Genomic DNA, 25,567 nt, shown 5'->3' with positions numbered 1-25,567 from the left:
GATGGTAGAACTACCTCTGCTCTAGATGTAGAGGATTCCCACTTTCTATGTTAATGGTAGAACCGCCTCTTCATTAGGTGTAGAGGATGCCCTCTCTCTATGGTGATGACAGAACAACCGCTCGTCTGAGTATAGAGGATGCCCCCTGTCTATGGTGATGGTAGAACCTTGTCTGCTCTAGGCGCAGAGGATGACCTTTGTCTATGGTGATTGCAGAACCACCTCTACTCTAGGTATAGAGGATGCCCCCTGTCTATAGTGATGGTAGAACCACCTCTCCTCTAGGCGTAGAGGATGTCCCCTGTCCATGGTGATAGTAGAACAGCTGTTATTCTAGTATTAGAGGATTCCACTAGTCTACAGTAATGGTGGAACCACCTCTCCTCTAGGTGTAGAGGAGGTCCCTTATCTATGGTGATGGCAGAATTACCACTCCTCTAAATGTAGAGGATGCCTCTTGTCTATGGTGATGGTAGAACCTCATCCCCTCTAGGCGTATAAGATGCCCTCTGTCTATGGTGATGGTAGAACCGCTTCGCCTCTAGGTGTAGAAGATGCCCCCTGTCTATGGTGATGGTAGAACCTCCTCTCCTCTAGGCGTAGAGGATGTCCCCTGTCCATGGTGATAGTAGAACAGCTGTTATTCTAGTATTAGAGGATTCCACTAGTCTACAGTAATGGTGGAACCACCTCTCCTCTAGGTGTAGAGGAGGTCCCTTATCTATGGTGATGGCAGAATTACCACTCCTCTAAATGTAGAGGATGCCTCTTGTCTATGGTGATGGTAGAACCTCATCCCCTCTAGGCGTATAAGATGCCCCCTGTCTATGGTGATGGTAGAACCTCCTCTCCTCCAGGTGTAGAGGGTGCCCCCTGTCTATGGTGATGGTAGAACCTCCTCTCCTCTAGGCGTGGAGGATGCCCCCTGTCTATGGTGATGGTAGAACCACCTACCATCAGTCCGAATCAGTTGGGTTGTCAGACAGCCACGCCCCCGATTTTTGTTGCATGAAAGTCGCGCTATTGCACCAAAATCCGATCGCATGCACCAAAAACCCCTGTTAAATGCGGCGGAAATCATAATTAGACAGGAAACCCAACAGAAATGCGGTCCCTTCACACCCCTCTCGACCGCTTGACGTGAAGGTGGTGTATTTGCAAAATAATTGAAATTTCTTGCAGTGAAAATATCAGTGAAAAAACTTACTGGTTTGTAGTTTTGTTGTAGATCATTTGTTGATCCTTTTTTTTAATATTGGCACCACATTTGTTATGCACCAGAATTTGTCCTTAAGGAATCTTCAAATACGGACTGTCACAGTACATAATTTCATCAGTACCTGGGGGTGTCTGCACTTTCCTGGATAAAGACATTTGAGAAGGTGAAAATCAATAGATTGCCCCTTTCCTATTCTACCTCCACTATTACCTCCAGGTTATGGCTCAGAGGACACACACTTTCAGTTTTTATTTTCTTATCACTTATATGTTACACAATTTTGAGCTATTCTTAGGTGAGGCCATCAATATCTGAAATGTTACTTTCACTTCTCAGGCCTGTGGTGACACTTTTTTAGTATTATCAACAATCCCAAGCTCTTGTAGTAACATGACGAGTCTTATTGTGTTAACAGTTCTACTTTCACATTCTTTTAGATGGTTGGAAGGTCATTAGTGTCGGCATCCTGAACGTGTCAGGAAAGTGTGCGTATAGGCAGAGTGATTGATATTCTAATGGTGTAACCAGGAAGAGGTACAACAGCAGAAAATCTGGCATTTTCTCTGTCAATAAAACTACACCACAAATGAAAATAACACAAAGTATAAAGTGATCACTGCCAAATGAAACCTCCCAAGTCTCACTGGTGCCACAATACAGGCTTGACCCATTGAGACTTTGGCTCTACAAAACCTCAGATGGAGTCCTATTATATCTGTTATAAATGTTATCAGAAGAGTCTTTAAGTTCTGTAAGTTGTAAGGTAGGGCTCAAATTTCCAACCCTTCCATCAGATGCTCAATGGGGAGTTTGGAGGCCATGTCAGAGCTTTCCTCCAACCATTCCTGAACAATTTTTGTACTGTGGAAGAATTGAGCTGGTGATAGAGATTGTCTCTCTAATGAAGGTGTTGATCCTACAATTTCCATAATGCAGCCCAATTTCATGCCCTATGGACGAAGACCTGATGAATTGTATTTTCTTTTACATTTTGTGGATGGCCAAGTTCATGTGTGTCGATTACGTGGGAAAGAGAACGCATGCCACCTGCAGTGCTGCCAAGGTTGTCACTCTTGGCTTCATTCCATGAGGCTGCATACATCCGTTGAACAGACAATCTGGGAACAGACCAAGATAAATGTCGAAAGAAGGCAATTGGTTTCTTCAAAGTACGCTTGAGGGATTTTGGATTCCAACACTATGTAAATATGGTGTGAACAGATTCAGGGAAATGTATCTGCTCATAAACTTAGATGCATCCTGTGAAAGCGGAAGGTCTTGAACCTACAAATCATGGCTTGTAAAACATGTGATATTAGACTTGCTATCCCAGTCTGATGGGACAATTCATACCATTGTTCTTATATCCAGCATAACCAGCATCTTTTGTTACTATATCCCCTCCATTTATCTTAGTCTCGGCAGAGGGCTTGTCTCAGTCCTTCTGGAGTTTGGCAATTTCAAAACGCCACAGATTCACATGGACGCTATTTCGGATAGAAGTCATGAAGATTGGTTTGCGAAGAAGTGATATCAATTATATATAGTTGCATAATGTTCATAGGGATGAACAAAGAAACAGATCTAACCAAGGCTACATGCTGAGGACTGTTTGGGTACATCTAGAACTAACCGGTTAGATAGTAAAGTCAAGTAGATCTCCAAAGTTTTGAAGCTGATTAAGAGGAACAAGCTTTCTGCTGTGAGTGGACCCTCAAAATCTAGTCTACCAGGTCACTCAAAGATTACATGAGGCCCTGGGACCTCTTTAAAATCTATTCCTGTTACTTGACTCTGATCTTGACCATGACCTTGGCTTTGTTACTTATTGATGTTCCTAACTGGTCCAATAGATTTATGACTAGGTTCCTGAAGATCAACTGCTGGCATTGACCTCATTGGTTATCTCCTGTTATGATTCTATCTAGTTTGTTGAAAACTGCTTGCTCTTCAGTTGTGGAGCCCTGACCATGTTCCTGACTTTTATACAAGATCTTTTCTGCATCAAACTCACTGCCAATCAGAGATTAATCAGTGAACGGAGATCGGGTATCAAACTGGGAAAGACCATATCATCAATATGGAGACTCCTTATACTTGCCTCTGGCCTCTGGCCCGGACTCGCCTCTCCACGCTCCTGTTTCTTGACCGACTTGTCCGTGCGCGTCCCCGCCAAATCAACTGAAGCTGAGAGGATGCAACCCTTAAGATAGTTTAGGAGTAACTCACAAGGATCCAGTAAAGAGATGATGAAGTAGTCTCTGTGATGCTTGCACAAAACTGTAGAAAGGGAAATACAAGGAAATAAAGCACTCACATTAGGACACCCTGCTCTGCACTGATGGGAGACAAACAAGCAGAAACAGTGGTCATCTACATTCGGCCTGAAGAAGACCACATGTCCAATGGAACAAAGTGTCTCAATCACCTTTTAGCAGTAGTGCTGAGATTTTTTTAAGCTCTATTCCATCATAAAGCCAGATGAACCGGTGCCAGTACTCCATCACGTAGGCAGCGTCATCTCCATCCACAGTGACATGAACAACCGGCCACAATTGCCTGATAAGACTACTAGCATTATGGCCTCCATAGCATTGATCATGACAAAATGTATGGAATTTTAGTTTAAAGTTTAGTTTTGATATTGTTACGTAAGTGCTGCATATTTTATGTACTTAGAACCTAATGTATGCAAACATCCCGAGCTTTTGTGCATTGCAGTATACATGCGTATATGACATTGAAGGCAGCATTGTAATAAATCACATCCGCAGTGGAGGTATCAGTAAGGACTTATAGATGTGACTCATAAAGGTTTATTATATTCAAAGTAAAATGTAGAATAGCCAAGGTTAGAGAAGACTGAAGCGCACCGCATGCGGCTGGTTTTCTGAGTATTGAAGAATGTGAACACATAGTTCAGGAAAAGCGCAGAATTATTGTGACTGTACAGAAAACAGCACTTAAACCCAAGGAATATTTTATAAAAACAAGATTTTTTTCTTAACCTTACTCCTTTTCTCAATCTATAGATCTAGAATAATGCAAACGTTTGAAAAACATTGACCTTCTATAACCCTTATGCAAAGTTTAATCATTTTCACCTATCCAGAGGATAAGGTATTGTGTCTGATTAGTAGGGGGCAGCAGGGGCGTAACTTGTGGGGGTGCAGAGGTTGCGGTCACACCAGGGCCCAAGAGGTTTAGGGGGCCCTTATGGTGTCACTTTTCCATATGAGAAGACTATTACTATAAACAATACATTATATTGTGGGGGCCCGGCACAGACTTTGCACTGAGTCCCTTCAGCTTCTAGTTATGCCACTGGGGGCAGCTACTGGGACCCCCACAAGAACAAAGGTCTCTTGAGTATCATCAAAATAAAGCAGAGATCACACAAGTGTGATCCTGATCTATGTATCTGTGTACCATATGTGGCGTCTCATAAGTCTTCTCACTATGATCAATGGAATAGCAGTGCAGACTATTTACAATGATGATGGCTCTAGTCAATATGTTGTCAAATGTGTACAATCCCTTTAAGAGTTGAATGGAAGTGCCATGTTCATGTGATCACCGACCAGGCACTAAAAGCAGCCTTGGTACGACACCTTTAAAAGGGGTTGTCTAGAACTTTTGATTGATGACCTATCGTCAGGATAGACAGGGGGGATTTATGCCATAGGCGTTGTGTTGTATGAAATGTATTTTTAATGGTTTGACATTTACTGGCTATATGTGAAACCAGGATTAAACTTCTTGGGAATGGATATAGGGGGTCTCCTCTGTTGGCTTTCAAGTTTTAAGACCTGTAGAGGACTGAAGGGCTGTATGAATATCAAGTCCTTCAAGCCTGGAATCACTTCCTACATATGGTTCTAGAATCAGATTCTTGGGGAATGGAGGACGCTTCCCTTTTGCCTGCTGTCTTGTTTTAGGGCCTCTGGAGGTCCTTCAAAACTACTAATTTGGCTCTTACATTCATGTGTAATGAGAGCAGGAATAGATGTACAAGCATTTCAAGGTTGAAGGTGGGTGGTTTGGGTTGCCATGGGCCCCCTAGAGGGCTTGGGCTCAGGGCTACCAGCCAAACTCCCTATATTATAATCCACAACTGGTGAAATATCTTTAAAGGTCCTGGAAGGGTTGGAGAGCTAGCACATATGTAGAAGGATTTCAGGGGTGAAGGTTCCTCCCTTTTTTGTATCTACAGAGCAGTATCAAACTTGGCTGTTGGTTACGTGGCCATGGGCCTTTGTGAAGCCTTGGACCACCCATATTATAATCTGCTACTGACAATAGGCCATCAGTCTTGCCCAACACCCAGCCCCCACATGTACATCTACATATTCCACAGATTACATTGATGAGAAAAGTCAAGAAAGTTCTACTAATACAATAAAAAGCTATAAAAAGAGCGTCATATAGATGTTATCTAACAATGAAGTTTCCGCAGCTTCCGCTCGCTGTTCCTCCAGGGTTTTGTGGCATATCATGCAGAGACCTAGATTGTTCTACAAATTACAATTTTATTTTCCCCTTGTGGAAAGGTAAAAAAAATTTTAAAAAAACACAAAAAATGTTCTGTTTGACATAAAACAAAATGCCTATTATGTCAGTAACAAAAGTAGTGAGGGTGGCAGGAGTCTCCATGGTCCGTAGTTATATTCTGGGGCTTAGAAATACAGCGTAAGGCGCCTCTAGGGATAAACACCTATTCAAACAGGCACAGAAACTTCGAGCTTGGCACTTCCCAGGAAATATTGCTCTGTAAATGGGCACAGTGACAAAGAGCCTGGCACCTTCCTCTGTATATTAGCCTGCAAAGGCAACAATTTCTAACATTTTACTGCCGGATTGACTGCTCTATGAGTGCCTATAAACCGTCTGGGTAGGGTCAGAGCAGATCTATAGGACATCTATAAAGACCACTGTTTACACAAATTAAAATGTTAAAAAAAACATCCCCCACGACTATAAATTTTAACCAATTGTCATCCTCATATTCCTTCCTGTCTTCAAATTGTTACAGGCCATTAACGGTAGGAGATGCCAAGATTGTAGACAGGAAGGTAGAAGCGTCATTCCCAGAGTTTCTACTACTATAAAATCATACGTAAAATTTGTGTCCTCTGCGCCAAGGTCCATACACTTGGAAAATTGTTTGAAGTATAGAGACTTATTCTCTTCACACCTTGATGCACTTGTGCTTTGCATGGACAAGCCCAAAGATCAGTGAGTAATCTATGACATTATAGGGAGCCTGTCAGCAGGTTGGACCATGAAAAACTGCTGACTGAGCGTGGTGTGAGCTCTAGTGCATAGCAGATTGCAGAGGAAATTTGTTATAGGGTCATTGCTCCTGCAAGTGCCCTTGAGTCAGGGACTAACACTTAAAGGACATCTACCACCATGATGAAGGACTCTATGCAAATGAGCCTGAGAGACTCCAGGCTCCATAGGTGTTAATGGAGCCTGGAGCCCTTCAGGCTTATTTGCATTCAGTCTCATATCCTGGTGGTAGATGTCCTTTAAAGGAATACTACCATCAGAAATCTACCTATTATGGTAGGCTCCTATTAACCTACTAAGCCTTAATATATCTTTACCTAATCCTGTAACGATCCACTCCTGGGTGAAGCAACTTCACACCCTAGTAGCCTCTCTGGAAAATTTCATATTAGGTAGGTAAAGTTTAGCTTTGTTTAGAAAACATTATAGGATTAGGTAAAGATACATTTCGGTTTAGTAGGTTAATCGGAACCTTCCATCAGATTTACCTTAATAGGTAGATTCCTGATGGTAGGTTTCCTTTAAAGTGAAGCTCTCTGCTGTCCCTGCTGTGACCAGCGCCTAAGGCAGGCTACTCCACAAATTGACAGTTCTCATAGTATAAAATCCCTGTCGCCTCTGGTGATTTAGAAATTATGGAACTCCAGTCACACTGTTTGGTGGTAATTCGTAAATTTATTTTTTACACAAACTCTAATTGTGACGTTTCGGTCTGTGTTAGACCTTCATCAGACTCTGTGGGTACAATAAGTGCATATTATAGTGTGTACAAAGTTTCAAAATATACAAATACATACATATATACATATTGTTCAGAAAACCATTCTGATATTCACAGCATGCGTGTATAATCATGATATTTAAATTGTGGAGTATAACATCATCATTACATTGTTATGACGTAAGATACAGGATCGCAAAAAAACTTTAAGCAAGGTTACACAGTCGTGTGGAGGGTAGATGGGCCCCAGCTTGTCATGAAGGGGACAACATGTGGTGAGGATTTCCAGTCACAGGGTACATACATATTTTTATCTGGACAGGATGACCCAATCTGAAAAGAGAAAAAGGCAGCTTACCGGTTTGTATTATGGAGATGGGGATCAAGGTGGTAGCATATAGCCCTGAAGCACCGGGGAGCAGGAATTGCGGTCGTAGCCGCTCTGGGAAAAAGGTGCTGTTTGTCCAGTAATGCCGGCGTCTCTAAAAAGCCTCCGTGGAGGAGGTGGGAGGGAACTTCCGGTTTCGGGCCGGAGTACTTCCGGTTGCCGACCATTGTTGGAACGCATGTGCGCGCATGCGCACAAGAAGTTCGGGCCGTAATAGGTGAGGACCGGGAGGAGGAGACATCGCGGTAGCGATTTGGAGAATGGGTAAGTATCTAGAGATGTAGGTATAGTAAATGTCTAGTAGATGCTGAAAAGGGGCTGGTTAATCAACATACAGAGGAAGACAATATGATGATCAAGAGACTGAAGACAGAGGATTATTAGTTGTCAAAGTAGACTGAGGTCAGGTAAAAAAAGGGGAGGAGAACAGGGAAAGAATATAGGGGTAAATGAAGATAGGGGGGGGGGAATAAACAAAGCATGGGGAAAGAAAGGAGCACACGGGGAATAGGGTTGTTACCCATCCTCGGACGTGCTGCGCAGGTAGTCCCATCTTCCTTGTCTTATCGTCTCTGTGGGAAATAAGTCGGTATGATATTAAATCAATAGCTTATGCATTCAACAAAAACTCTGTACGTTATAGTCCCGGTTGAGTCCATCTGGTTGCAAAGTTTGCAGTGTGTGTATCCAATAGGATTCACGCTTTTTTAGGAGGGCAACTCGATCCCCTCCTCTCCTTGGTGTCTCAATCTGTTCGATAATCTGGAATGTGAGTTGATTGATTGAATGTCTGGCCTCTGAGAAGTGAGCTGGAATGGGGAGCAATGTATTGTTCAAGCGGATGGTAGATTTATGTTTGGAAACCCTGTCACGTATCTTTTGTGTTGTCTCTCCTATGTAGCCAAGGCCACATGGGCACTTGATGAGGTAGATACAGTAGTCTGTGTCACAGGTATGATATCCTCTAATCGGGTATCGTTTGCCTGACAGTGGGTGTGTGAATGAATCACCTCTGTGAACGTTGGTGCATTGGGCACAGTGTCGGCATGGAAAAGTGCCTTTTTTGGGTGTTTGTAGAAAAGTTTGTCGGGGTACTTTGGTAATTGTGCCTAAATCAGCTTTCACAAGTTTGTCTCTTAGATTGGGGGGTCTCTTGAAACAGGGTAGGAATGGATGTTGAAATTCGACTACGGCCGGATGCCCCTTGTTGAGGATGGACCAATGTTTTCTGATAGATTGGTGGATTTTGTACGCAAATGGGTGGTATGAATGTACAAAGGGAATTCGTGGTGGTTTATTAAAGCGTGAATCCTATTGGATACACACACTGCAAACTTTGCAACCAGATGGACTCAACCGGGACTATAACGTACAGAGTTTTTGTTGAATGCATAAGCTATTGATTTAATATCATACCGACTTATTTCCCACAGAGACGATAAGACAAGGAAGATGGGACTACCTGCGCAGCACGTCCGAGGATGGGTAACAACCCTATTCCCCGTGTGCTCCTTTCTTTCCCCATGCTTTGTTTATTCCCCCCCCCCCTATCTTCATTTACCCCTATATTCTTTCCCTGTTCTCCTCCCCTTTTTTTACCTGACCTCAGTCTACTTTGACAACTAATAATCCTCTGTCTTCAGTCTCTTGATCATCATATTGTCTTCCTCTGTATGTTGATTTACCAGCCCCTTTTCAGCATCTACTAGACATTTACTATACCTACATCTCTAGATACTTACCCATTCTCCAAATCGCTACCGCGATGTCTCCTCCTCCCGGTCCTCACCTATTACGGCCCGAACTTCTTGTGCGCATGCGCGCACATGCGTTCCAACAATGGAACGCATATACTACAACATCCGGTCGGCAACCGGAAGTACTCCGGCCTGAAACCGGAAGTTCCCTCCCACCTCCTCCACGGAGGCTTTTTAGAGACGCCGGCATTACTGGACAAACAGCACCTTTTTCCCAGAGCGGCTACGACCGCAATTCCTGCTCCCCGGTGCTTCAGGGCTATATGCTACCACCTTGATCCCCATCTCCATAATACAAACCGGTAAGCTGCCTTTTTCTCTTTTCAGATTGGGTCATCCTGTCCAGATAAAAATATGTATGTACCCTGTGACTGGAAATCCTCACCACATGTTGTCCCCTTCATGACAAGCTGGGGCCCATCTACCCTCCACACGACTGTGTAACCTTGCTTAAAGTTTTTTTGCGATCCTGTATCTTACGTCATAACAATGTAATGATGATGTTATACTCCACAATTTAAATATCATGATTATACACGCATGCTGTGAATATCAGAATGGTTTTCTGAACAATATGTATATATGTATGTATTTGTATATTTTGAAACTTTGTACACACTATAATATGCACTTATTGTACCCACAGAGTCTGATGAAGGTCTAACACAGACCGAAACGTCACAATTAGAGTTTGTGTAAAAAATAAATTTACGATTTACCACCAAACAGTGTGACTGGAGTTCCATAATTTCTATACGATACGGGGTTGGGACCCTCTCCAGAGCACCTGAATCCTCCATTCCAAAACAGTGTGCAGCAGAAATCAGAAGCCTCTGGTGATTTAACCTTGTTTTCACCAGATGGAGACAGTGCCCCCTCGTCTTTTCATTTTATTTAATCTGGAACAACTTTCCACCATATTTTTGTATGGACCACTCATATATTTATATAAATTAGACCCTCCATACCCCCTTTAATTTCTGCGGCTCTTCGTTGTACCCTCTCCAGTATTGGCTAGATTTGTACAACTAAAAAACATGACATAGACAATACCTTAAACTCTTTGTCATGTTCCTCTGACCATTCCTGAAGAATATTTTCCAATGTGTTATCCTCCTGAATATCCTGTACATTGATCATCCCCCGCACCCATATATCCCAGATATCCTAGTGGCATCCTTCTGGGTATACATGCTGTCTTGAATGATAACTCACAGGACAGGCACAACCCCATAACCCAGTAAATTCTACTTTATGGTTCATTTATAGGATAATAAATCTTGTTTATATACAGATCACGTTTTCCATTTATGTTACAGTTTAGGAGTCAGAATAAATCTGGACACTTAATTGTTCTATTATTACAATTACCGTATATACCGGCGTATAAGACGACTTTTGAAGACAGAAAAATCTTCTGTCTTCTCTGGGGTCGTCTTATACGCCGGTAATGTTTCTTCTCACCTTTCCCGCGATCCACCGAAGCTCCGCTGCTACACTCCGGCCGCCGGTGACAGCTCCGTGGGTGCCGGCGTCGCAGAGAATATGACGTCGGCACGCGGCTGACGTCATATTCTGTGAGCCGCCAGCGCTCAATGAGCTGTCACCGCCGGCCGGAGTGTAGCAGCGGAGCTTCGGTGGATCGCGGGAAAGGTGAGAAGCTGTTGTATTATTAATGTGCCAAGCAGGCTGGCTATATAGAGGGGGAGGCGGCAGGATGCAAACTGGGGGGGCCGGCATTCTGCACAATTGGGGGCCGCCAGGCTGTATAATAGCTGGCTGTATACTGGGGGTACAGGCTGGCAGTATACTAGGGGGGGGGCAGTTTGGCTATATACAGGGGGGCTGGCTGTATACTGGGGGTACAGGCTGGCAATATACAGGGGGAGCTGGCTGTTGGAAAAGGGGTAGTCTTATACGGCGAATATATCTTAAACTCTTTATTTTTAACAGGAAAGTAGGGGGGTCGTCTCATACACCAGGTCGTCTTATACGCCGGAATATATGGTAGTAATTCATATGGCACCATTATGGCGATTGTTGTCTTGAAGTGTGCCAAAGAAGACGGTGGAAGGGTCGGGATTTTAATAGAAATAAATAATAAGGAATATTTTCGGATGTATTATAAAGTGGCATTTTGAGCCTTGGAGACCTGTGGAATTTAAAAGTAAATCAGAGGCAGGTGCGTAACTTGAGGGGATGCAGAGTGTGCGGTCGCATCCGGGCACAAGAGGCTTTGGGGGCCCATAAGGTCTCACTTTCCCATATGAGAAGACTATTACTATAATCCATACATTATAGTTGGGGGCCCGGCACAGACTTTGCACTGGGGCCCATCAGCTTCCAGTTACACCACTGATTAGATGCCCCATTGAAGACAGCAGTGTGCAGAATGGATTGATACCTAAAAGTACTTGATATATGGAACAGCCAAGTCTGAGAGAGGTTACATGTTAGTGCATAGGGTAGATATAACAAAGGGTAGAGTGAGTGGGGGATTGAGAGATGGTCAAAGCCTAAGGTGTTATTGTCAATTTGAAGCTCCATCTAACAGTAACACATCCAGAGATACATCTGCCATGAGGCGAGATGAGATTCTCGCCTCAGGCTGCAGGAGGCAGAGCCCTAAGGGAATCTTACATCACATCTACTCTTTAAAGTCAATACATTTCTATAAGTCCCACAGATATAACTTGAGATAGACAGAAGCCATTCCAACAAGTGGTGCAGAACTGAGACCCTTGGTGTTCCTTGGTTATAAAAGGTCATTACTACATGATGAGGAGCATTTATTATTTTTGGCGCAGGCTGGCGCTAGAAACGTTCTATATTTTTCAGCGGGATGTAAGTTTGTGGCGCAAGGGATTAATGAATTGGCGCACAGACTGAAAGGTTTATAACTGGGATATAACTAAGGCTTTTAGCTGGGATATTTTTGTGTCACAACTTGCGCCAAAAACCGTGTCGGAAAAAATAGAAGCTCCAGAAAACTGGTGGATTCACAAGCAGCTGCAAAATTTTCCGCCCACAAATGGAACAAGTCGAGAGTGTTGGAAAACACCAATATTTGTGGCGCCAGCACTTCATGAATTCAGGTGCAAGAGGAAAAGAAAAACACCGCCAGTCTTCCGTTTGAAAGGCCATAATAAATGACCCCCGATATGTTTCAATTCATATTACTCATATAAGGAGTAAATTCTTTTCTTCATTCTCTGGACACAGAATGTACATTATGGAGGAGATTTATCATCAACTCTTCCAGTTGCCCATGGAAACCAATCAGAGCTCAGCTTTTATTTTATAAACAGCTGTGGGAAAGTGAAAGCTGAGCTCTGATTGGTCTGCTCTAAGAGACTTATGATAAATCTCCCCCAATGTATATGGAAATATACAATTCTAATACATGTTCTGGTTCCTCTGGATGTTTGTAGTTGTTTTCATTATCTTTTTTCACTTAAAACCAAAAACTATTTCAGAATATAATAAAATAAATAATTTTTTACTAAATGAATTGCTTCATCAATGACAATCTGGTTTTTCATCAAGAGACCTTGAATACCTAGCAACCATCAGAGAGGCTTTAGCAGTGACTATGATTATAAGTACTGGTATATGTATATATGTTATAGACACGGGGAGAGATCTGGAACAATAGGAGACGGTCTAGTCTTACTTTGAGACACTTTTGATAAATCTGCTCTATAGTGACTTAAGTAGCATCGTTACAATGATGACTTTTGCCCATAGTAGCATAAAATCTAGTGGCAACCAATGGGCAGTGCAGTCACGAGACATCACTATTATGGGGCACATTTACTTACCCGTCCCGTTGACGACGCCGATCCGGAATGTCCGACGAGGATTCGGGTCTGCCTCGATTCACTAAGATCGTGCGCCCGATTTCCTGCATGTGTCGCTTCCCAGCTGAGATCCGCCGGAGTTTACCTTCTTCTTCCCGGTGTATGTGAGTGCTGATCTTGTGACATAATTTGATTTTTAAATTCCGCGGTTTGTCCGAATCAGTCGAGTTGTCCAACGGCCACGCCCCCCGATTTGTGTCGCATGAAAGCCGGCGCCGATGCACCACAATCTGATCGCGTGCGCCTAGAACCCAAGGCAATTCAGGGCAAAACTGACAAAATCGCGAAACCCGACGGAAATGCATCCAACAGACCCTTAGTAAATGTGCCCCTATATATGTAAGATGGAAAATACACCACTCAATCCATATATTCAAAAATTTTTGGCATAGATCCACAATCTTTTGACCTTTGTCCTGTGGTAGACTCCCCAAAACCCCTAGTCACATCCTGCAGTATCTGGCAACCAGTTATTAGCAGCATATTCTTCAAAGGGACTCATTTACTGTGATTTTACCCCATTAAGCTATTAAATGCCCTTTCTAGAATTCCCTCTGCTTACCTATTCATAAAAAAAATCACCTCCAATGTTATGAACAAACGCCACAGTGTTAGAGTGATACAGGACCTGTCACCCAAATTTTCGGCCCTAGGAGCTGCTTACTAAAGTGAACAGCTCTTAGTGCTTGAACAAGCGCCGCAGTGTTAGAGTGATAGCGTTACCGGAAATCTCTGGTAACGCTATCAAACACTGCGGCGGGGTACAGTTTAATTGTCGGACAGCTCGCAAAGCTGTCCGACGTATTCAAGAGGGGGCGGGGTTGGGGCGTGGCTAGGGGCAGTGACTGCCAGCTGGTGCGCGGCAGTCACTGGCGGCCTACGGTGCGAGCGGGGCAGTCCAGGGAAGAGGCAGCGCTTTGCGAGCGATCCGATGATTACATTGTACCCCGCCTCAGTGTTTGATAGCGTTACCAGAGATTTCCGGTAACGCTATCACTCTAACACTGCGGCGCTTGTTCAAGCACTAAGAGCTGTTCACTTTAGTAAGCAGCTCCTAGGGCCGAAAATTTGGGTGACAGGTCCTCTTTAAAGATAAAAATCTCAAATCAATACTCCTTTTCTTTTTCTTACATTTTTTGGAAAGAAATTTAAATAAAGAGTTGGAAAAAAAGAAAGATAAAAATCAAGCCTTTCAGAACACATAAGATTTGTGGTTCTGTAAACTACAGAATCTGGGATACAGGCAGTTGTAGAACGAGGCGGGAACTGGGATCTGCAGGTCACATTCCCAACTATGGGGCAGATTTACTTACCCGGTCCATTCGCGATCCAGCGGCGCGTTCTCTGCGCTGGATTCGGGTCCGGCCGGGATTTATTAAGGTAGTTCCTCCGCCGTCCACCAGGTGGCGCTGCTGAGCTGAAAAGAATCGGAGCACGCTGGAGTTCACCGGCTCGGGCTGAGTGAAGGTAAGTGCAAGCTCCGCGACAGATTTTTTGTTTTAAATGCGGCGGTTTTTCTGAATCCGTCGGGTTTTCGTTCAGCCACGCCCACCGATTTCCGTCGCGTGCATGCCAGCGCCGATGCGCCACAATCCGATCGCGTGCGCCAAAATCCCCGGGCAATTCAGGGGAAATCGGCACAAATCGGAAATATTCGGGTAACACGTCGGGAAATGACCCCCTATGTCTTTAACTGTTTATATCTCCGGTTCTTATCTTTAATATGACACCAAAAGTATGGTACTGGTACTAGTACTGGAGATAGGGGCATCTGAAGTGACACTTCCCGTCGCAGCCTCTAATCTTTACTCATATCAGGTAAAATATGACTCTTCTCTCTCTTCGCTCATTTTCACTAGACTTCAGGGGAGGTTATTTTTTTACAGGTAAACGGGTGATATTACACATTAAAGAGGGAATTATAGAAAGGACCTGCATAACTTAGGGGACTGATGATTTAATGGAGTAAAATCTGTCTGTATCTCCGGTTCTTATCCTTAATATTATACCAAAAGTATAGTACTAGGTACTATAGAACAGAATATATTGGCGTCTGAAGTGACACTCCCACTGGAGCCTCTAAATTTTACTCATCTCAGGTATAATATGACTTTTCTATTCTCATTGCCACAGTTTTTTTTAATAGGTAAACAGGTGAGACATCACGTAAAAGAGGGAATTTTAAGAAGGACTTTCTTATGGGACTGGTAGTTTAATGGAGTAAAATCTGCCTGTATCTCCTTATCTTTACTATGACACCAAAATTATGGTACCAAATACTTACTAAAGAACTGAAGGTAGCTAGGGTGTCTGAAGTGACACTGACCCTGCAGCCTCTAAACATTAATCATCTGAGGTAAAATATGACTCTTCTCTGATAATTTTCACATGTTTTTTTAATGGGAACTTGGTGACATAAAAGAGGGAATTCTGGAAAATACATTTTATACCTTACTTTAAGGCGCTGATAGTATAATGGGGTAAAAACCCTTTAAATCCTGCAAGTTGGAGGATCTATCATGACCTTGTTTTTCCAGTACATCCCACAGATTCTCTTTTGGATGGAGATTTTGGGAATTTAGAGGTTAGGTCATTACCTTAATCACTTTGTTGTATTTCTCGAACAGTTTTCGCAGTGTGGGCAGTGGGTGACATCCTAAATTGACCATTTAACGGTGTAAACGATAACCAGAATGACTTTATATACTATATACCAGATCTAATAGGGACTTCCATGATGTTTTTGTGATTGTCCTATTCTTGCCCCCTTTGTATAGTGGAGAGACCCCTGGAATATATTGCACACATGTTCTGCGCTGACTATACGCAGACAATGTAACGTTGCAATGCTACATATGTGACAATGTTTACACTACACAAGTTATTATGGCTTTGCCGGGCACACACCGTATTAGGAGTTATGCAGCAGACAAAGGATTTCTATTTCCTTTGTTTTCCCGCTCTGAGGAGGCATCTACAGTGGCCAAGCTATTTAGGTTTTCTTTGTTTAATTGACATTTTTGGCAATCAAAATATTTGGAATATTTAGTACATGCTTGTGGTATATTATTATACCAATGGTCATAACTTTATTTTTAACTTGTATGTCCTCATTAAACTCCCCATAGCCAGGATCTAAGTATCATGCGAACAGCACGAGCGCTTCCTGCTCCCATCATCTTACGGGTGGGATAGCGGTGAAATCCTTGAATTGAATTATTGAAAATTCGGATTATTAACCCTTTTTATTTCTTAGTCCGAATCGTTCCTCCTGGCATTGTGCCTGACATTAGAAATGTTAGTAAAGTTACTATGGAAAGGCAACAGTTCTACAATGTTGAAGTTTAGAGCCAAGGATTCCTGTGCGAGAATATAGACACCTAACTTCATGACAATGGGATGATAAAGGGAACCTGTCACCAGGAATATTATTTTTAGCTGGTGACAGGTTCCAATAGCCTAAGCTATGCTGATTTTAAAAATGCTTTTGTCACCATTCTGAATACTGTCATTACTTTATGACATTTTATTTCACATTACCTGGTTCCCTGATAGTAGCTGAGGAGGGGGACAACTGCAGCCTGTGTGTGTTTGTGTCTCAGTCTCCTCATACATTCTCCTATTACTGATGTGTCGTTCGTGAACAAGCCATGTTCGTGAACGAATGAGCTGTTAGCGCACTTAACCCCGCACCTAACCGGCTCTCCACGCCCCCTTTATTCCGACACAATAGGGTAAAAGTGGAGTGGTGTGGGATGATTTACAGGCCTGCGGCTCCCTATTATATATTTAATAGTGAACAGTTCAGGAGCCAGAAGAGCCGGCTCCTCTTAGTGAGCAGAGCCTAATGAGCCAGCTCACTAAGAATTCCCAAGTAGTAATTCCCATCACTATTTCCTCTCCTACTCTGTCAACCAGTTCCCTCTGCCCCTCCCCACTTCCTGTCAAATACATTGAACTGTCAGGGGAGGGGGATGATGTGGAGGAGAGGAAGAATGCACAAGGAAACACAGACACACACAGGCTGCAGCTGCCCCCTCCCCGGGACTCACCACACGCATCGGCAGGGAGACAGGTAATGTGAAATAAAGTTTTATAAAGTAGTGGCAGTAATCGGAATGCTGGCTAAGGCTTTTTTAAAATCAGCACAAAAAAGGCTATTATAACCTGTCACCAGCTGAAAATGATATTCCTGGTGGTGGGTTCGCTTTAAAACCTCTATCCAAGACCCATATGTTTGTGTCCTTAGTGTTCTGCTGACGAAATATAAGTGTCTCTGAATAAAAGGCTGATGACCTAGAATCCTGGTGCTGAAACTCTAGACATCAGCAATAATCTTTTTTTATTTTCCCACAGTGCGCCCACAGGAAAAATTAGGTACTGCACATTGTTGCACAAAATAGTTTATATGTTTCTGGAGACTTTAAACTGCTAAGTATATCACTAAGTACTTGACTGAAAAGCTGCCTATGGTCTTTACCTACTTCATTCAGAGCTCCTTATCTTAAATTAGACCTTAAAGGTGTTTTCCAGGTATGCCCTGATGATCAAAGGGTGACCTACTGTTAGGAGCCTCAGCGATTAGCAGAGAACCCAGCAAGAATAATCCAGTTACCCTACAGTGCCCCCACAGGGGAAATCGAGTATTGCACATTATCTAGTAAAATAAATGAGCTGTCAATGTAGGGCAGGAAATTGTGGGATCCTCCAGAGGTAAGATGTTCATTGTATCTGCCCAGTGCTCTGGTTTATAGATGAAGTTACTCTCACTAAGAATCAATTCTGTAACAGAGGATTTTATACCAGATTTTTTTTTAAACCAGTCATAACCTATAGTATGTTTCTATTTCGCTCCATTCTTTTTACAACAATCGCACCTTAGCTTGGTGCAATCTATTCTTCAATTATGAACGAGCCATTAAGACGGGAGGATAGCTGCCGGATGGCCGCGTGATCTCAGGGAGCGCTGAGAAGTGTGTTAAGTCGCTGCTTAGCATATAGCGTCTGAGAAGAACAAAGTTATTACACAGTGCAGCTGAGCGGAGGCTGATACAAAGTGAAATCTTCATTAATAAGTGATAGATGGAGTCGGTGTAGGAAGAGGAATGGATTAACCCTTGTGGGTAGTCCGTGATCTGTAGGGTGGGGTGTATAGCGTGATGGGGAGACAGCTGGGAACCTTCCTCCCACTGCTGGGTAACACAGACTGTCCCTTTCCCTGTGTTCCCTGTATCCCTTATCGAAGCTGACATGGGTTGTCATGTAATACAAGATACGCTCTGGCAGAATCGTGTCATTGCGTGAAACCGAGCATCCCTTAACCCTTCAAGATCATTTAACCCCAACCTCACCAGTATGTCCGGTACAATGATTGGGACACCCCCCCTGATCACACCATGCGTTTACTGCAAGATCCGTATCCGCGATTCATCAATGTCCCTTACCCCGTCATTAACTCATCAACTGCCTAGTGCGGGTTAACACCTACACAGACACAAGACTACAACCCTACGAGCTCTAAAACATTGACCCTATTTCTTTTTTTTTTTGCCGATGATGGATGAATAATTTAACCAGGCGGGACTCTCCTAGGCTTTACAGCTCGCACAGGAATAGTTTTATGAAACGGAAACACATTTTCTTGATCTCGGGACTGGATAGTGATGTATTGGAACGTTTCCATACTACATGGCCTTTATTCGGATCTGTTGGATCCTCACGTATGGAGATGAGTCGAGCAGTTTTTCTAGGTTATGGAGAGATCAGTCGTAAATACTCAGTGCCGTCCTTGTGCCGCATACCTGTCACATAGATATTCTCTCCAGATATCATAGCTTAGGTGTTCCCATACAGGTTGTATTAGGTCAGGATGTTCTGAAGGGAGGGTTTAATAGGTTTAATATGTTTATAATTGTAGTTATTTAGGAGTGGCTATTCCGCGGCTAGACAGGGGTTAAATTATGCAATGTGCTACAGAGCTGAGTGTTGTAGTTACAAGGTGTTTGCGTGCCTGCGCTGTGTACACCCGTCTCGTATCGCTGTTTGCCCCAAGATCACCTGTTTACCCACAGACTTGAAGGGGGAGGACGGGGAGTGGAGAATTAACAAGAGGTTCGCCGCACGCTTCCTAACCCCTTCCTTCCCAGGATCCCTTGGAAATTATTAGAGGTGTCACCTTAACTCAAAGAGGAGGAGTTGTTCCATTGTGAAGTGACTTATGCTCCTGTACAGGAACCGCTGGCCTTAGGAGAAGTGAATAATCACAGCACTTGCCACCTCATCCCTTTGAAGGAAAACTATCAGCAGTTTTGGGGGCTACTAGACAACCAGCATGTTGGGATGACGCTGGGATTTAGGATCCAAATGTTGCCAAGATGAATAGAGAACTGAGCAGAGATGAGTCTAGGACTCATCTCCTGCAGCTCCGGTTGCACGAACGTTGCGCCGCTGACGTTGTGGACTGTATATCTCTCTTCACTGTGCTTGGGCTATACTCCTTTTTGGTAAGTTATATATATGTAATTATTTTATAAAAATCATTTAATCATACAATTTTAATATTGGCAGATTTTAGGACTTAAAGGACATCTATCACCAGGATGAAGGACTGTAAACCAACTGGTGTGTGCCCCCTCTTGTAGGATCCAATCTTTTTTTAGCTTCTTTCCCCCTGTTTTTAGAAAAAAAGGCTTTTTTAAAATTATGCAGATGATTCCGAGGGGCTCCAGACTTCATAGGCGTGAAGGGAGTCTGGAGCCCCTCTGGCTCATTTGCATAATGTTAAAGCCTTAAATAAAAAAAGAAAAAAAAAGAACATAAGAAGCTCATAGAAGAGCAGATCCTGTCAGAGGGGGCACACACCAGTATGTACTTGGTTGACAATCCTTCATCCTGGTAGTAGGTCCTTTAACTCCTTTAACACTGCAGAAGTTAGTAGTCCAGTGTGTGTATGTGAGGATTAACACTGTTTGTGGCCATTATGTGACTTGGAATCATTATTTTCTAGCAGATTTTCCCCTACGCAGTGTTTATCCTTAGTTTTCAGTCCTCTCGGAGGCGCCTAGGGGAGACCTAGCTGCTGTGACTCACCCACCCGTTATTGAGATTTGCTGTTATCTAACACCTTAATAAGATTAATAAGAGTGAAAAGCAGACGAAGAAGGAGGGAGGATGATCAGAGCTAGCGTCGGTAGTGTGGGACCTTGGTTCCTTAGGCCCATCAGAGAAATTTAATCTGGGGGACAATCTTCATAGACTGTAGCGCGGGGCGTAACTAGGAAACTAGGAGAGGCAAGGCCCTATAGCAGACTTCTGAATTGGGCTCCCCTCAGAAATCATGCATATCCTCTATTCTTTAGTGTGTCAGGTAGGATGCTGGGGCCCCCTGACACTGTGGGCCCCATAGCAGCTGCTGTAGTTACACCCCGGCTCTAGCGGCTTCTAAATTGTGTAAATTGTTTCTGTTGGACCTCTGAGGTTCTGTATTGGGGTGAACCAAGGCCCACCAGAGGGTCCTCTGGTACTCTGGTGGGCCAGTCTGACGCTGATAAGAGCCAAGGTAGATAGAGAAAGACGCAGTTTACTCTCATAAGATATTACACTTTTTTTCGCATTCATAAACTTTGTAGAAAAGTTACATTATCTAAGTGGCTTCTCTGTGACTATAAAGGAAACATTGATTGGAGGGTTTCACCCCCTGATCCATGGTAACGCTACAGTGCGCTCAGATTATTCCGGGGAATTGCTTTTACATAACTAAAGCCTCTTAAAAGGCAAAGTGTTGTTATTCTTGACTCAGGGAACGCGAGTAGTAACCCTGCTGTGCCATTCATGGCTTCCAGCAGGGAGGTTGCTGCTTTCCACAGCTTCTGCTGCCATTAACCATTAAGACCAGTGCGAAAATCTTGTGCCTTAACAGCAATGGGAAATAAAGGTCTATGTTTCTTTAATGCCTTCCATAATCTTTAAAAGTTTGACCTGGAATGTATTGGTTCCTTTATGGTTTTAAATTGTCCACCGTGTATTGTATAGATCCAGCACATGGCAATAATTTCCCCATTAAAGGGGTATCATTAACTATATTTATCCCCTATCTACAGGATAATTTGTACAGATAGATGATAAATATATGTTCATGGGGGATCTCAGTTGATGCAGCCCACTGTAATTGGCATAATGGGGGATCAAAAGTTCCTCCTATTTGCTCCATAGCACATGGACTTCCAGGTTTTGGTCGAGCTGGAAGTAAATAGAATAGAAGTAAGTGGAGCACAGAACAGAGCTCCTTCCTCAACTCCATTAAACTTAGTTTGGTTTACAGTTGGTTAACGGGACGGACCAAACCCAGAAATCCAAAGAAGCCATGGGAAACTTCCAATCTTCCATTCTACCGATTGCTGGGGGGGTGCAGCAGCCAAGAGTCAATCCCTATCCTGTGGATATGACAATAATTATAGATAATGACAAAACCCCTTTAGATATATGTAAGGGTCTACATCTAAGAATTTGTCCAAATGGATTAGTTAAATGTAATCAAAATCCATTTTCTGACACTTTGTAGACACAGCCACTGGCAACAAGAGTGGCGCTGTTTCTGCATAGCTTTTAATCTCATACAATCCCTTTAATTTTCGTGATTTCTGCACAAGGCTTTAATGCATGAGATGGGAGGCAGGTACATTACCAATAAGCCACAGGCTTTACTGTTGTCTATGGGAGGATTTTTTCCATCTAAGAACTTTGCTAGTATCACATCCTTTATATGCTTGGCAAATTGGTTTATAGATATGTACCTCTATAAGCCAGCACACATTGGGGCACATTAACTTACCTGCTCCTGCGGAGTTCATTGTTCTATGATAATGCACTGTGCCGCGATTCACTAATATCGTGCGCCCGATATCCTGCATGTGTCGCTTCCCCGTTCAGGTCCGACACAGTTCACCATCTTTTTCGTGGTGCATGTAAGTGCTTGGGCTTGCAACACAAATTGAAAGTTAAATCCTGCGCTCAGTCTGAATCTGTCGTATAGTCCGACGGCCACGCCCCCTAATTTGTGTCACATGGAAGCAGCACAGCCACGCCAAAATCCGATCGCGTGCGACACAATCCCAGCGCAGACACTGTTAAATACATGTCAAAGCTGCGCAAAACCCCAAAACGGTGCAAAGTCCAAAGAAAGTGAATAGCGTGACCCTTAGTAAATAAGCCCCTATATGTTTACAATTAAAAGCCATTTTTTATGCTGTAATAGATTTTACATTTCTAAAGATTTAACAATATTAAATATGTTACAGGGGTGCTCCCATTTCAGCAACTAAATGTTATTGTTTATATAATGAAAAGTTATTCCTTTTTCCAATATACTTTCTGTATCAATTCCTCACAGTTTTCTAGATCTCTGCTTGCTGTCATTACATAGAAAGCTTCATGATTTACTTCCTATGGACAGAAATCTGACCATGGTCACACAGGTGCACGGCTCGTTATATCATACAGCTCTGATTACGCTCTGTGATACTAACGAGCCGTGCACCTGTGTGACCATGGTCAGATTTCTGTCCACTGGAAGTAAACCGCAAAATCTGCAGATAGCTTTAGAGTCAGGGGCGTAACTACAGGGGTAGCAGCCATAGCACCTGCTTTGGGGCCTGCAGTGTCATTGGAGCCTGTTATCTGAGTTATTGGGTGTGTGTATGCTATATGTGTGTGTGGTGTGTATATACTGTATGTATGTGTATATGCTGCATGGATCTATGCGATTGTGTATGTATGTGTGTATATATTCTCTATGTATGTATTTGTGGTGTGTGTATATGCTGTATGTGTGTGTATATGCTGCATGGATCAATGCAATTCTGTATGTATGTATATGTGGTGTGTGTTTATGCTGTATGTGTGTGTGGTGTGTATATACTGTTTGTATGTGTATATGCTGCAAGGATTAATGCAATTCTGTGTGTATGTATTTGTGGTGTGTGTATATGCTGTATGTGTGTGTGGTGTGTATATACTATATGTATGTGTATATGCTGCATCAATCTATACGATACTGTGTATGTGTGTATATATTCTGTACGTATGCATATGTGGTGTGTGTATATGCTGTATGTGTGTATACATATAATTTGATTCTTAAGATTTGGTTCAGGCCCAAATCTGTCCAGTTTAAACTGATGTTTCTCCAATTGTCCTGGAAATTAGGAACCCCCTTTTTAGATCTCTAAAACACAGATTTTTCATGAAATCTCCTTTGGCCTGTATATAACAGATCGGGAATCGGGTCTTGATTTCAGCTGCAAATGGAGACCACAATCCGGATGTGAGTCTTATTCCGCAGAGGATAATGTTACATTAAAATCATAGTAATATCAATATGATAAGACAATTGCTACAATATATACAGATCAGCGTCAGGGAAGCGGCGCAGGATATCAGGAGGATTAGTGATTTACACTTAGGGATAGATGGAGACGCACATAGAGAAGTAGGAATCTGGCGGCAGCTAGAGGAGGTGCTGCAGAAGACGACCCGGTGCTTTGGTAACATATGGTTTATTCTGAAGTGTTTCCCTTCCAGTAATCTCTCTCTTTCTTTCACTTCCTCCTTCTTTTTATCATTTTACTTGTGGAAACTAAACCCGTCCAACCACTTTTCACTCCCTTAACTTTAGGTAATGGGGGGGGGGGGGTCCTCCTTCTGTAACACAGCTTCTTCCTCCGGCAATCAACAACACAGATCATATAAATCCAGCTTTGTTTAGTTACAGATTAGAGACACACACAGAACAGTGGAGGCGGGTGAGGAAGCAGGAATGAAAGAAAGAATAATACAAAAAAATTTTGCAATAGCAAATAAGTAGACAGGAAGAGGTACAGGTGAAACCACAGCACCTCAATGTAGTGTCAGCTGCTACAGGCAGTAGAAAGGGGACACAGCTTTCTATAATAAGCCGGTAACTATTATAACTTATCCTCCTGCTAATAGGCAAAGACTATTGAAGTCTTAAAGTTTTTTTTAAAAGTGGCATTGAAAATGCTGCCTAATCTGCAGACATCATAAAGAGCTAAATAGAAGATAGTGTACTATCTGCAGGCAGCAAGTTACAGAGCATGAGGAGTTGAAAACACAACAAGAAAAAGAATGCATTCAAAAGGCTCGTGTGTAATACAAAAATAGATCCAAGTTTATTTCAAAAAATATTATTTGTTTGACAAGACAGACAATCAAAGAACAAACATTTAAAATCAATTAAAAAATGACTATATACAGAAATACATACAGTCACCCGGTTTGGTGAACTGTAAACACCCCACTGACCCACACTGGGTAAGTGGTGCCAGGCCTGCCTGACTGTTCAGCAATGAAAGCTGTATTGCTGGATGCCCAAAAAAGTCCAATAACACCAGGTAGATGTATAAGTACCAAGAAAGATATACTTTACCAACCTAAAGACCCTAATGTAAAAATGAGATGGTATTGCTACGGGGTAAGCGTGTTGACAAGGGCAACAAGAGGATGGAAAATGCGGGTACCCAGACAGGATGTCGGCGGTAAGCTTAAGAACAGTCTGGAAAGGTCCAGGTGGTCAGGGGTGGCGGGCTCCCCACGCGTTTCGTCGTATACAAACGACTTCCTCAGGGGTATGTAGCCCATGAACAGTAAAGCTCACCTTATATGCAGTCCCTGTAATTGATGAAGCGCCAATAGTGGCGTCCTCCCGCACCATCGGCGCAAGACCGGAAGTAAGTATGAGTCACCGGAAGTGACGTATGTAATGACGGCGCAAAACCGGGAGTAAATGTGATTCGCCGAGAATGACGTGTAAACGCATGCGCAACCCCGGCCGGGGATTTTTTTGCACAGGTAACCCAGGCAACACTGTGACTCATCCAGACGACAGAGTAAATAGTGATATAAAGATAAAGAACACTCAACGAAAAAATGAAACAAAGGAAAAGAGACAAATGTCTAAATACAGGGTGATGTCCCTTAATATTTGGAAGTCAACAGTCAAATTATAAGAGTGTGGAAACCTAATCTGTGCGTTATATAAATTGTCAGGATCCTAATCCATAAATTGTATAAACTGTGAGGACCATCCATAAGCAGTTTTTAGAAATGCATCAAAAAAGGAGCGGGAGAACAGGCAGAGACTGCAAGTAGGTGAGCAAAAACCATCATATAAGTGTTCATAAATTCTTGTATTCAATGAGCATCTGTCCATATAAAGCTTTTGAAAATGTCAAGTACAATTCAATTACATGAATGAGTAACAAGCAAACAGATACAGACTTATCATCATAATGTTACTACGAAGTACAATGAAAG

The 25,567-nt window shown here is 42.9% G+C and overlaps 1 protein-coding gene across 3 annotated transcripts in view; it reads left to right on the top strand.

Moving 5' to 3' along the window:
* The window catches only part of CHRM1 (cholinergic receptor muscarinic 1), a 160,332-nt gene that overhangs the window by 126,350 nt on the left and 8,415 nt on the right, over positions 1 to 25,567 (top strand). The window contains exon 1 of one of the 3 annotated variants that reach the window (XM_072118329.1): positions 19,234 to 19,740. The exons of the other annotated variants lie outside the window; for them this stretch is intronic. The gene's annotated coding sequence lies outside the window, so the exon portion shown is untranslated. Of the gene's footprint in view, positions 1 to 19,233; positions 19,741 to 25,567 lie in introns of those variants that run through there. 3 annotated transcript variants of the gene reach the window in all.

This window comes from Engystomops pustulosus, chromosome 7, assembly GCF_040894005.1.
Source record: "Engystomops pustulosus chromosome 7, aEngPut4.maternal, whole genome shotgun sequence".
NCBI classification, from domain to species: domain Eukaryota; kingdom Metazoa; phylum Chordata; class Amphibia; order Anura; family Leptodactylidae; genus Engystomops; species Engystomops pustulosus.
The sequence above is the reverse complement of the archived record's forward strand: the minus strand, read 5'-3'. Positions and strand labels throughout refer to the sequence as shown.